The sequence below is a fragment of the Aedes aegypti genome, chromosome 2 (assembly GCF_002204515.2).
Source record: "Aedes aegypti strain LVP_AGWG chromosome 2, AaegL5.0 Primary Assembly, whole genome shotgun sequence".
NCBI lineage: Eukaryota > Metazoa > Arthropoda > Insecta > Diptera > Culicidae > Aedes > Aedes aegypti.
The window spans coordinates 184,247,852-184,261,430 of record NC_035108.1 but is presented as its reverse complement, the minus strand read 5'-3'; the positions used below and the strand labels follow the sequence as shown (position 1 = coordinate 184,261,430).

At 43.9% G+C, this 13,579-nt stretch overlaps 2 long non-coding RNA genes across 2 annotated transcripts; both read right to left on the bottom strand.

The window, feature by feature from the left end:
- Positions 1-811: 811 nt before the first annotated feature.
- On the bottom strand, positions 812-1,181 carry LOC110675458. Its single transcript, XR_002499508.1, has 2 exons — positions 1,060-1,181; positions 812-981 (listed from the first exon to the last, which is right to left on the bottom strand). It is a non-coding gene; the product is annotated as an uncharacterized LOC110675458 (long non-coding RNA).
- Positions 1,182-7,835: 6,654 nt separating this feature from the next.
- On the bottom strand, positions 7,836-8,205 carry LOC110675457. The gene is made up of 2 exons (XR_002499507.1): positions 8,084-8,205; positions 7,836-8,005 (listed from the first exon to the last, which is right to left on the bottom strand). It is a non-coding gene; the product is annotated as an uncharacterized LOC110675457 (long non-coding RNA).
- Positions 8,206-13,579: the final 5,374 nt, after the last annotated feature.

Genomic DNA, 13,579 nt, shown 5'->3' with positions numbered 1-13,579 from the left:
CTGACAACAGTTTGCGCTGAAAATCAATCAAATTAGTTGCTTGCTGGTGGTGACCAATGGGATAATTTTTCAACGCGGAGCGCTGTTTGGTTCTCAAGTTTTATGCTCTTGAAAATTTGAGGTGTGGCTTCGTTCTATAATCACCTTAATCCTGCCTAGTTTGGGTAGTGGCTACGGTTAGGTTAGCCCAGATCAATCTTCAGCATAAAAGAACCGCAACGATCAATCTTTGCAGACTCACGCAAAATGGTACAGCCCAAGTGGCGCTAGTTCAATAATCCTACTTTCGTAGAGGGAACTTCTATCTAGGTAACCTTGTGGACCCAGTATTTGCTACCTTCAACAAACCTGAAATGGCAAACTCGCGCTCCATGCCCCACGCATGCGTGCTTGTTAATAACCCATGAAACAATTTTTGCTTTAAGAAAAGTTTCTCGGAACTGTTTTATTAAGCTGTTAGTTGCTTAATGATTGACTTAGTTAACATTAAACTATTATTCAAGCCTTATTCGCCCAGAAATGGAGAATCTATTCAACAACAACCATTTTATTAACGTATTTTAGTACATGTGTTGGATTTAATCCAACGGGAATTTCCGAAATTATAATTCTCCGGAACGAAAATAAAAACTCTGGATCCGTTGTCAGGGGAGAATATAATTTTCCTATGGAATGATACACGAATTCTTACATAAGTTCTCATCTTGGTTTCAATAATTCATATTGGTTGTGTGCTACGTGGAGTGCGTTAGGTGAACCTCTGTATCCCATTTCAGTGGGTTCAAATTTTTATATTTGTGTTTTAGGAAAATAAGTTTTTCAGTAATTTTACTTACGTTTAGTTCCCTTTCCTGCTCAAATGTCAGTCTGATGTCGGTCAAATGTCTATTTTCCTAACCTTTCAGTCTTATGAGTCCGAATTCCGTAATTTGCGCTTTGATGTAGGCAACTTTCGAGGGTATATAGTGACCTCAGCACAATCTAGTGATTTAAGTTTTATGTTCACAACATTACAACTAGTATTTTGATATTTTAGGGAAATTAGCAAATCTGTCTTACCGTTATGGGCACTGCACTGTTAATGTTCGTTTAGATGTAGCTCGTAGTAATGTAGGTTACCTAGTTAGTAAGTATAACTTTAATATCAAATTAAGCTATTTTAAGTAGATAATCTTACCAATTCTGCATGTATAATTAGATACTAAGTTTCTCCTTTGTTTCACTAGTTTTAAGTTCAATTTTAAGTTATTTTCACTAGTGTTTAATCTGCTTTAACTAAGAATCAAGTCCACGCCTTTTAACTTGTATTGTACAATGGTTTGTTTTTCTGCCTGATCTGTCGACTCACCTGGTGACAGGGCGCGTACCTGTCACTCCTCATCCATACTACCAAGCTTTGGACTTGCTCGCAAGGTTGCGGACAATATAGAGATTACGGTTATAGACTAACGCGCTGGCCTAATGGGGTAGGCCAACAGTCCCCCGGGGTACGCCAACTTCTGGTTGGCTTACTGCTCTACGCGTTGAACGTCTAGAACCGCCAACTTTGCAACGGGGCGCTCGTAGACTCCGGTGGCTGTCTGTACTGTCGCTGATCGGGTCTGTCCGTCTCGGCTGGAAGTCGTCGCGATGATCCTGCCTTTTGGCCAACAGTTTCGTGGGGACTTCGGGTCGACGATGACGACGACATCTCCGGTAGCTAGGGGCTTTACGGGTTGGAACCACTTCGACCGGCGAGTGATCTCTGGTAGATAGTCGGTTACCCAACGTTTCCAGTACCTGTTCGCCAAGATCTGGGAGGTGCACATGTTCTGCTTCAGGATATGACCTCTGTCATCCAAGTTGACCAACGGCTTCGAGCCACTGGAGGAACCGAGCAGAAAGTGGTTTGGAGTAAGGGCTGGGGCGGAGTCTTCGTCCAGCGGAACGTGCGTAAGAGGACGGGAATTAACGACGTTCTCGATCTCTACGAGTAGATTGCGAAGGACTTCATCTGTAAGAGATTTTGTGGTGCAGACTGCCATCAAATTATTTTTGACGGTGCGTATCAGCCGCTCCCAGCTGCCACCCATGTGCGGTGCCAACGGAGGATTGAACACCCACTCGGTCTGCTCCGTTGCGAACTCTCGCATCATTTCGTCGTGATTAATCGCACTCTGAAGCCGTTGTAGTTCGCGATCTGCACCAACAAAGTTGGTGCCACGGTCGCTATATATCTTACGAGGTTGGCCACGACGAGCGATGAAATTTCGGATGGCCATGATGCATGAATCAGTGCTGAGTGAGTTGACAACCTCGATGTGTATGGCTCGAGTGGTCAAGCAAGTTGTTAGCATTCCCCAGCGCTTCTCGTGCCTTCTGCCGACAACAACTTCGATGGGACCGAAATAATCGATGCCTACGTGAGTGAACGGACGGGAAAATGCTTCTAGACGACCAGGTGGCAGGTCGGCCATAATCGGGATGCTTGGTGTTGCACTTTCATTCTTGCATTTCTGACAATTTCGCCGAACTTGATTGTAGCAAGTCCGTAAGCGAGCGATCTGGTATTTCTGACGCAGCTCATTTATCACCGTTTCGTGATTCTGATGGTGGTAGCGATTGTGGTAGTGTTGAATTATTAGTGTGGTAATGTGGTGCTTTCTTGGAAGGATTATGGGATTCTTTGCGTCCTCGGTGGTGTACTCGCACGCCGCAATGCGTGTCCTCATTCGCATAAGGCCGCGGTCGTCGATCCATGGCAGGAGCTTGTACAATGCATTTGATTTTGGAAGAAGTTTGGCAGTCTGTAGGATGCGTAGCTCTTCAAAGTATTCGGCTTGCTGCACAATGTGTATCAGCCGTACTTCGGCTGCGCGGAGCTCATCGCTAGTAAGAGGACCACTGTACGTGGGTTTGCGTTGCGACTTGAGGCGACAATTTGACACAAAACGTAGTATTCGTGCCATGACGTACTGCAACCGCTTCCAGTTGGAGAACTTTTGTACGACGATGACTGGCTGCGGCGGAGTATGATGAACCAGTAGACTTGTCAGTAACTCCGTGGTTGTCGACTCATTGCGAACGGAAGACGTTGGCCAACTTTCGGGATCTTTCCACAAAAAATCCGGTCCCCGGAACCACCTACTTCTGGTGGACATATCAGGCAAGCCATCCCACTTGGTTGCATCGTCGGCAACATTAAGCTTGCTTGGTACGTACCGCCACTCGTGAATTTCGCTTGACTCCAAGATTTCAGTGACGCGGAAACCTACAAATTGGCTGTAACGTCGGTGATTGGAGTTAATCCAGCATAAGACGTCTCTGGAATCGGTCCAGTAAAACCTTTGTGTAATCCGGATGGATAGTGTGTCAAGCACAGTCTTCGACAGCCTTGTTCCAATAACTGCCGCTTGCAGCTCGAGCCGTGGAGTCGATGTCAGCTTCAGAGGAGCGACTCTAGCTTTAGCTGTAACTAATGAACAGTAGATTTCTTTGTTTTTCAGGACCCACAGAAAGCATACTGCTGCCATTCCGTCTTTTCCAGCGTCGACAAACGTATGGAGTTGGACATCATCGGCTGTATCGATGAGATGGCGGGGCCACAAGCATCTAGGAATTTGTAGTTTTTCCACCTGCGGTAAAGCGCTTAGCCAATGCCGCCATTTCTCGAAGGCATCTTCGTCGATTTCTTCGTCCCATGTGATACCAGATCGCCAAACGTCTTGAAGTAACACCTTCAAATAGGCGAGAAAGTGGGCAATCAGTCCTATTGGGTCGAATATGGTCATCAGCACTCGCAGCATCTCTCGTTTTGTAGGACGTCGATCGCCCTTCAACAAATCCGCATCGTATCGATTCCAGCCAATCTTGTAGGTAAAGGCATCAGCTGTTGTATTCCACCACATGCCTAGGACTTTCTAAGTGGCCAGTTCAGTAGACAGGTCTAAGCTTTTCTCGTTATCTACGCTCTGCTCCTGCAGCGCGTTCATGACGTTTTTGGAGTTACTGATCCAATTCCGTATCTCAAAGCCTCCCTGGGCGTGGATGTGCCGCACATCCTTGGATATTTGGATCGCTTCTTCCTCTGTTGCTACGCTAATCAGCATGTCATCGACGTAGTGCGATTTCGCAATTGCTTCACACGCCTCTGGATGACTTCCGATAAACCGGTCAGCATTGACGTTCTTGACGTATTGCGCGCTACTAGGAGAGCAGCATGCTCCAAAGGTCATCACTGTCATGGTATAGATCACCAATTCGCCCTTTTCATCCGTCCAGTAAAACCATTGATGTTTCTGATCTTCTCGACGAATGTTCACCTGATGGAACATCTCGCGGATGTCCCCCGTCACCGCAATAGGATGCTGTCGAAAGCGCAGCAAAATGCCAAGAAGAGAGCACAGCAGATCTGGGCCCTTCAAGAGAACCGAATTCAACGATACACCGTGAACTTTAGCGGCTGCGTCCCATACTATTCGAACTTTCCCGGGTTTGTTTGGGTTGGTCACTGGAAAGACGGGCAAGAACCATGCGTTGCTGGATTGCTGCTGAACTTCGTCCTGCGAAAGTTTGCGGATGTACCCTTTGACGATGTAGTCGACTATCTTCTGCTGTAAGACTTCTGCGAGTTGAGGATCGTTTGCCATGCGCTTCTCCAAGCTTCGGTGTCGACGAAGAGCCATTGGCCGGCTATCAGGCAGACGGACGTTGTCGTAGCGCCAGAGCAGGCCGGTCTCGTAGCGATCGCCTACGAAGCGTGTAAGAGATTTCAGCAGCGTCTCGGCTCTTTCATCTTCGGCTGACAGAAGTGCTTTGGATGAACTATTGATTCCTAGGCTGTAGATTGCGAAATAGTCCTTCATCGCTTGATGCATATCATCATCGAACCGCTCATTCAGCGAGCTAACGTGGAAGCTGTAGTGAAACATGCTTAGCGAGTCTCCGGATCCCAAATTGCCACAAATGGTCCAGCCTAGGCGTGTTTTGGTGGCGATTGGTTCTCCGAATTTCCCTTCTCGACTCTTCAGGGTTAATCCCAGTTGTGCATGCTTGGTTCCGATCAAAATCCGTGGGCGTGCATCGTGGTATGACGAAATTGGTAACCCTTCCAAATAGCGGTATGATTGTTTCAGTTCATCGAAATCTAGGGTCTGCTGCGGTAGGCGTAGCTCGGAAACGGTTTGAACCTCCTCTAAAGTGAATTTCGCTGCACCTTCATACTGTCCTGCGACTTGAAGTCGAACGATACATGAATCCTTCTCGCACCGCTCTGTGCCGCCGGTCCAGCGTAGGCATATTGGACTAGGGCTGCCGCCTAGTTCAAGTTCGTCGGCCAATTCTTGGTCCAACAGCGTTGCTCCTGACCCTTCGTCGAGGAAAGCGAAGGTATGAACCGTTTTTGCCGGTCCAGTTAGTACTACAGGAAGGTAGCGGAATAGGACAGTACTAGAAACTGCTTGGTGCGTATTACAGATCAGATCGGCGTCACTTGTTGTCGGCGGAGTAACTGGATTGTCAGCCGTCTGGTCGATAGTTTGCTGTTTGAACTTCTGTTCATTGTGCAACAACTCGTGATGCCTGAAGGAGCATCCATCTTTGCCACATGGTTTTGCCTTGCACAATCCTTTGTGTTGGCGAAGACAAGTTCGGCAGAGACCAAACTCTCGGATGACAGCCCATTTGGAATCTCTCGAAAACTCCAAGAAACGCTTGCATTTGTCCACGGATTTACAGGCTCCTTTGCAAACCGGACAGGTATCCTTCGCCGGCGCGGTTGTGGGCGTTGGCATTGATTCAGCGGCCGGGATGGAGCTAGTGATGGACTTCGTTGGTGTTTCTGAGTGGGCATTGAGGTACGCTCCTTCTTTTTCTTTTCGGCGAGCGTCGTTTCGGATCGGCTTCGACTGCAACGGGTCTATCGGAAACGTTACTGAGCTTGCTGCTTCCGCTAGCGAGTAGATCCATTCGCTGAAGGTCGCCAGGTTGGCCGTTAGCTGTGTCTTCCGGTGTTGCACCCAATTCAGCTTAATCGAAGGCGGTAGCTTGGAAACAAGCTGATGAAGAAGGGTCACGTTATACATATATTCCTTCAGACCACACGATTCGACGGTTGCACAGAAATTCTGGACGTTTACAGCAAAGTCCACCAACGTTTCAAGACGATCTTCCCGAATTGGTGGCAGAGCGCTGATCTTACCAATCAACGTGTGTACGATGATCTCCGGTTGGCCGTATAACATTTTGAGGGTATTGATTATACCTTGGACATTTCCCGGATGCATTAACCGACATTTGACTGCTTCGTAGGCTTTTCCCTTCAAACTCTTTTGCAAGCGTACGAGGTTTTCCTCCTCTGTATATCCACACATAGCGGTCGTACTATTGAGCATGGATAGAAAGATCGGCCACTCCTCCGGGTTACCGGAAAATGATGGCAAGTCCCTGGAAACCGCTTGTCTTGCCGCAATTTGAGACCGTGATAACTGGAATGCATCGTCGTTACTTGGCAGCTCTGCAAATGTAGGGTTGTGACCTGAAGTACCACCATGAATCTGCTCTAGAATTGTGGAATTTGCCAGAGTTCGCGGAACTCGGACCGGCGCTGAATGGATTCGCGTAGATTGAGGTTGTATATTTGGATTGAAGTATTTGGACATTCTGATAGGTGTTTGCTGGCGTTGTTCAAACTCCTGCGGTGCTGAACGCTGGTCTTGGTGACCTCGCATCTGCTGTGCTGGTGGTTCATGGAACTGCTGCGCTACCTCCAGATGACATTCCTTCTCAATCCAATTCTCCACTCGTCTCCGAGAGCATTCACTACCGGAACGCCTACTTGATCCGCTTTCGCTCGCCAATTCATCGATAATTTTGTACTTTCTCTCCAGAAACTCTCTGTGCTTCTCCGCTTCTAGCTGTTCGGCTGCCCGCCGTCGCTCTGCTTGCTGCTGTTCGAAGGCTCGTTCTTCTTCCAGCCGCTGCAGCTGTAATTTAGCGCGATTCCTAGCGGACCGCTGTGAGGAAGTACAGGATACTATCGATGATGCTTCGTCCAATCGGATGGTTGGCAACCCTGCCAGCTTCGGGACATACAACTCCTTCCCAGTCCCTTTTGGAGCTGATGGTTTCAGTAACTCTGGTATACCGCTCGATGAACCCTGAATCACGGTTGGAGAGGCCTGTTTCGGCAATGGAGTACGCTTGGATGGAAGCGTCTTGTTGGACTCTTGCTGCGCTGGATCTCCGCCAGATGCTGCCGTTGTTCGCTGGTTCCATGTAGCCGTCTTGCAATTGGCACAACTCCAACTTTGATCGGCAACTTCGTCCGTTACACCAACGCACCCATAGTGATGCCAACCGTCACACTTGTCGCACTGCACCATGTCATCCGTATCAGGTCCTCTACATCTCCTGCAGGTGTGTCCATCGACGGTCTTTTCCATCTCTTCCACCACTACTACCACATCATCGTTTTCCACATTATCAACCGCTTCACTATTATTGGCCCTTTGCCGATCGCTCTTTCCACTCACTTTACTACCTTTTCCGTCGGACTTCGAACCACGACTTGACATTCTCGCGAAGTGATAATTCGTAATAAACGAAAATTATATATTGTTGGATTTAATCCAACGGGAATTTCCGAAATTATAATTCTCCGGAACGAAAATAAAAACTCTGGATCCGTTGTCAAGGGAGAATATAATTTTCCTATGGAATGATACACGAATTCTTACATAAGTTCTCATCTTGGTTTCAATAATTCATATTGGTTGTGTGCTACGTGGAGTGCGTTAGGTGAACCTCTGTATCCCATTTCAGTGGGTTCAAATTTTTATGTTTGTGTTTTAGGAAAATAAGTTTTTCAGTAATTTTACTTACGTTTAGTTCCCTTTCCTGCTCAAATGTCAGTCTGATGTCGGTCAAATGTCTATTTTCCTAACCTTTCAGTCTTATGAGTCCGAATTCCGTAATTTGCGCTTTGATGTAGGCAACTTTCGAGGGTATATAGTGACCTCAGCACAATCTAGTGATTTAAGTTTTATGTTCACAACATTACAACTAGTATTTTGATATTTTAGGGAAATTAGCAAATCTGTCTTACCGTTATGGGCACTGCACTGTTAATGTTCGTTTAGATGTAGCTCGTAGTAATGTAGGTTACCTAGTTAGTAAGTATAACTTTAATATCAAATTAAGCTATTTTAAGTAGATAATCTTACCAATTCTGCATGTATAATTAGATACTAAGTTTCTCCTTTGTTTCACTAGTTTTAAGTTCAATTTTAAGTTATTTTCACTAGTGTTTAATCTGCTTTAACTAAGAATCAAGTCCACGCCTTTTAACTTGTATTGTACAATGGTTTGTTTTTCTGCCTGATCTGTCGACTCACCTGGTGACAGGGCGCGTACCTGTCACTCCTCATCCATACTACCAAGCTTTGGACTTGCTCGCAAGGTTGCGGACAATATAGAGATTACGGTTATAGACTAACGCGCTGGCCTAATGGGGTAGGCCAACAACATGTGTATTCAATGACCTTACCTTGGCTGTAAAACAGTAGTAACATTATAAGTAGACTTTATAATGTTTATTCAACATTCAATCCACCAGGTATACAGCGAACATCCAGAGATGCTTATTAGGCGTTTGTTTGACAGGATTTCATGACGTGTTATTTATAAATTGTCGAAGAAAAGTTGTAGATGCCATTATTACTCATGGTAACAAGTGTACAAAATAGTAGACTTTGTTCAGCATTAGTTCAACAACAACACATGCTGAACACAGTCTTTTTAAGTGTTTTGTTCAACTGAATTAGATATCACATTTATATATAGAACTAATTGTTTAAAGGGACAAAAAAAGGTTTGTTCGATGTTTCTTCAACATTTATTTTATAACGGAAACAGCAAAAACATTGGTAGTTATTTGCGCCTGCAGTGTATGTAAACATCAAAGTTCCTTATTCAAGCTATCAGTTTTATAATAGTTTAATAACAGATGAATAATCACCATATCAAAACATGCTGTTGAATTAACACTATACAACGGCTTTTTTTTGAATGACGGTGATCATAAGCAATAAGGACTTCTTCAACTTTTCTTCCACAATTTAGTTATTACTCGTTATAAGTCCCTGTTAGACAAACGCTGAACAAGCATTTCTGAATGATCGATGGATAACTGGTGGTTTACTTGTTGAGTTCACATTATAGAGTCTATCTATAATGCTATAAGTGTTTAACAGCCAAGGTAAAGTAATTGAATAAGCAAGTACTATATTACGTTAATCAAATGGTTTATTATTGAATAGATTATCCATTTCTGGGCCAATAAAGATTTAATAATAGTTTTCTTTTTATCAAGACAATTATTAAACAACCAATAAAACAGCTCTCAGAAACTTTTCTCAAGGAAGTAATTGTTTCTTGGGAAGTTGAACAATACTTGTGATTGAGAATTTTAATCTTAGTCGCTAATAATAGTTACTACCACATTTCTACAAGTTTTGAACAACGATGTACCTACAACTATGTTTAAGAGCTTTTATATTACTGGTTGTTGAAAAGTAGAATTCAAAGCTTTTCAAAGCAAACATATTTTCACTGCCGTTTTGTCCCATTTAAGTATTGTTGAAAAAAAAACGAAATAAGTGTTGCTAAAAATTGTAAAAGCTTGTTATTCAAATGTTTGTCGCATATGGAACAACAGAGTCTGGATCTTGAGAAACAGCACATCTTCAATTATTATAAAGAGGTTGTTAGACAACCATACTAAATTATCAACCAACGTTGCTTCAACTTTGGTTCTACTTGCTATTAAAATGCCATGATAGTGAGGAACAAAAGTGCTGCTAACAATATGCAACATTTGATCATCACTTTGTACAACTTATACTTTTGCTCAACTACCACGGCTGCTGTAAAGCTTTAGTTAAGCAGGCATGTTCATTACTCGCCTACAATTGTTTCTTGGGAAAGCAATCGTTGCTACACTCATTTCTGAGTTAACTACCAGAGATGTATGTGCTGTCACAATTGATGTTTCTGTTGGTGACCTCAACAGGGAATACGTCTATTGTTCGGTATATTTACCACATGATGAATAATCCCCAACGGATGACTTCAAACGAGTTGTCGTACACTGCGTAACAAAAGGCCTTCCGCTGATTGCGGGCAGTGATGCCAAAGATCATCACATCATCTGGAACAGCTCAGATATCAATTTGAGAGGCTCCAGTCTGATGGAATACTTAAATAGTACAGATCTTGGATTACTTAACATAGACAATCGCCCAACCTTCATGATATCTAATAGAAAAGAAGTGAACATTCAAATGTAACTGTGCAGACTTTGCGTTTTAGGAATCCCCGGTCAACAAACTGGGAACTCTACACTGAATTGGTTGCGACCAAATTTCATGGATATTCTCCGTCCATTAAAAATCCAAGTGATTTGGATGATGCCGTTGATACTACAAAATCCTTATTTATGGAAGCTTTTGAAGAAGCATGTCCTCTGTGGTCTGTGAAGACTACAATAGGGATACCATGGTGGAATTCCGATCTGACTAGACTCAGGAAACAATGTAGATGGAGTTGGAGCAGACGCCGTTCAGCTGGATCAGAGTCGTTCAAGTCGGTTCGCAAGGCTTACAAGGAGGCTGTTTGTTCTGCTGAACGATCCGGCTGGAAAAACCTTTGTACAAATGTTTCCAGTTTGAGTGAAGTCAGTCGGCTGAACAAAATTCTTGCAAAATCTAAGGATTTCCAAGTGAACGAAATTCGCTTACCTAATGGTGACTTTACTTCTTCCGATGAAGATGTTTTAGAATGTTTATTCAATACACACTTCCCCGGATGTGTGGACATAGCATCTACGGATGAACCAAATGTCTTTTCATGTAGTTATGAGTCTCTGGCTTCGGCTCGCAGTATCGTAACTACTGAATTAATTCAACGGACACTTAATAGTTTTGCTCCTTTCAAATCTCCTGGAGCGGATGGGATTTATCCTGTTCTGCTCCAAAAGGGATTTAAGTTTATCAAACATGTTTTGAAAAAACTACTTGTAAGCAGTTTTGCTACCGGGTATATTCCCAGATCATGGCGTGATATTACTGCACAATTTATCGCGAAAGGAGGACGTACTTCGTATGACGAAGCCAAGAGTTTTAGACCAATCAGTCTGACCTCTTTTCTACTAAAATGTCTGGAACGCATTATCGATCATCACATCCGTGATGTGAAAACATGCCTCTTCATGTGAATCAACATGCTTACTAATCTGGAAAGTCCACTGTGACTCTTTTACACAAAGTTGCATACGGTATCGAGAATGCATTCGCTGAGAAGCAATCCTGCTTGGGTGTTTTCTTGGATATTGAGTGTGCCTTTGATAACGTGTCTTTCGATGCCATATTGGAAGCTGCACGAAACCATGGGCTACCTACAATGATTACCAATTGGATTCATCAAATGATCAAAAACTGACATCTCTTCTCGACATTGCGTCAAGCAGCGATTCGAAAATTGAGTGTTTGCGCCCAAGGGGAAGTCTTGTCACCACTTTTGTGGAATCTCGTAGCAGATACGCTATTGAGGCAACACAATAATAGCGGTTTTTCAACTTATGGATTTACCGACGACCATCTAGCTTTGATAGTTGGTATGTGCATAAGTACCCTATTCGACCTGATGCAATGTGCTTATCAGGTAGACGATAGTTGATGTCGCCAATATGGCCTTTCGGTTAACCCGAATAAAACATCTATTGTTCTTTTTGCGGAAAGACGAAACCGCGATGGAATTCGACCTTTACGTTTTTTTTTTTGGCACTGAGATTAATGTGACTGATCAAGTAAAGATTCCAAACTTTCATGGACACCTCACATTGATTTCAGAGTCAAAAAAGCTTGCATGGCCTTCGGTCAAAGCCGGCGAACCTTTGGTAAAACTTGGGGCCTCAAACCCACATATATCAAATGGATTTACACAACAGTTGTTCGTCCAATATTGGCATATGGATTTCTTGTGTGGTGGCAAAAGGGCGAAGTGAGAACAATCCAATCAAATTTGGGCCATCTCCAAAGGATGTGCTTGATGGCGATGTCTGGTGCGTTCTCTACAACTCCCACAGCAGCGCTCGAGGCCCTTTTCGACGTTGCGCCACTACACATATATCTTAAACAAGAAGCTCTTTCTTGCTCTTACCGTTTATGGGTACTGCATCTACTGGAGAAAAATCCAGTGAATCGTAGGTCTACACACACTTAGTTGTTCCCAATTTCGGTGAATTTGGACAAACATGTCATTGCTCCAAGTGATCTCACAATTGCTTGTCACTTTTCTTACAATACATTTACCACACAATTCCCTTTACGGGAAAAGTGGACGTCTGGCTATTTGGAAAGAAGTATATCAAACAATATAGTATGTTACACTGATGGCTCCCTTCTTGAAGGCAGAGCTGGTGCTAGTGTATATTCTCGTGAGTTAAGGCTGAATCAGTTTTACTCACATGGTAGAACCTGCACCGTTTTTCAGACGGAAATATTTGCTGTTATGTGTGGAGTGCAATCAGCACTTCAACAGTGCGTAATGGGTAAAGTCGTTTACTTCTGTTCAAATTGTCAGGCTGCTATAAAAGACCTTGCTTCAGCTAACTCAAGGTTGAAGCTTGTTATCGCATTTGGAACTCAAATTGAGGAACTGAATTCAGTCATTCTTCTTCCATCGCTGGAAATGAATTGGCTGATGAGCTAGCTCGCAATGGAGTATCGCAAGACTTCATTGGCCCTGAGGCAGCTATTCCACTTTCGAAGTGCTCAGATAAATTCTTGGACGGCAACTCAGCACAAGCAATATTGGAAAAGTTTGGAGTCGTGTCGTCAAACAAAATTGTACATTACTGAGCCATCTCCAAGGGTGGTGAAGTATTTAACAAATCTGTCAAAGCAGAATTGCAGTCTCTTGGTCAGAGCGTTGACAGGCCACTGCCGAATCAACTATCACATGGTAAATATTCAGCGTGCTGACTCATTTGTGTGTGGTAGTTGTGACTCCGATTATGGAACTTCATATCACCTGACATGTAACTGTCCAGTTTTCGCGCAAATGCGATTCCAATTACTTGGTAAAGACTTATTCAGTGAAACTGAATTCAAAAGCCTGAATCTTCAGGACATTCTGATATTTTAACCCGCTGTGGTAATGAGCTGTAGGCTCTCTTTGCGCTCATGCCTTTTGCATTGCCCTTTTTAGGGCGCTGTTCGAGCCCTTTGTGGTATGGAGCTACATGCTCTTATTTCGCTTATGCGATCTTCCCTCTTCAAGAGACCCCACTCCTATTTCCTTCCATCTTTCCCTTCCCTACCCTCCCACATCGGGTAGATGATGAAATAGACTGAAATATGGTGATGGCACAAATTTCCCAACGTTCCCCTGCCTTTGGAGTCGGCCTTCTAATACCTAATATCCTTTCCTGGCCGAGCAAGGTTTTTTTTTTCTTTATTATAGTGATTTTTAACTCTTTTGGCTAGTTCATCACGAGCAAGGTGTTATCTGGATGTATGGAAGGGTTGCAGGCGCTCAGCAG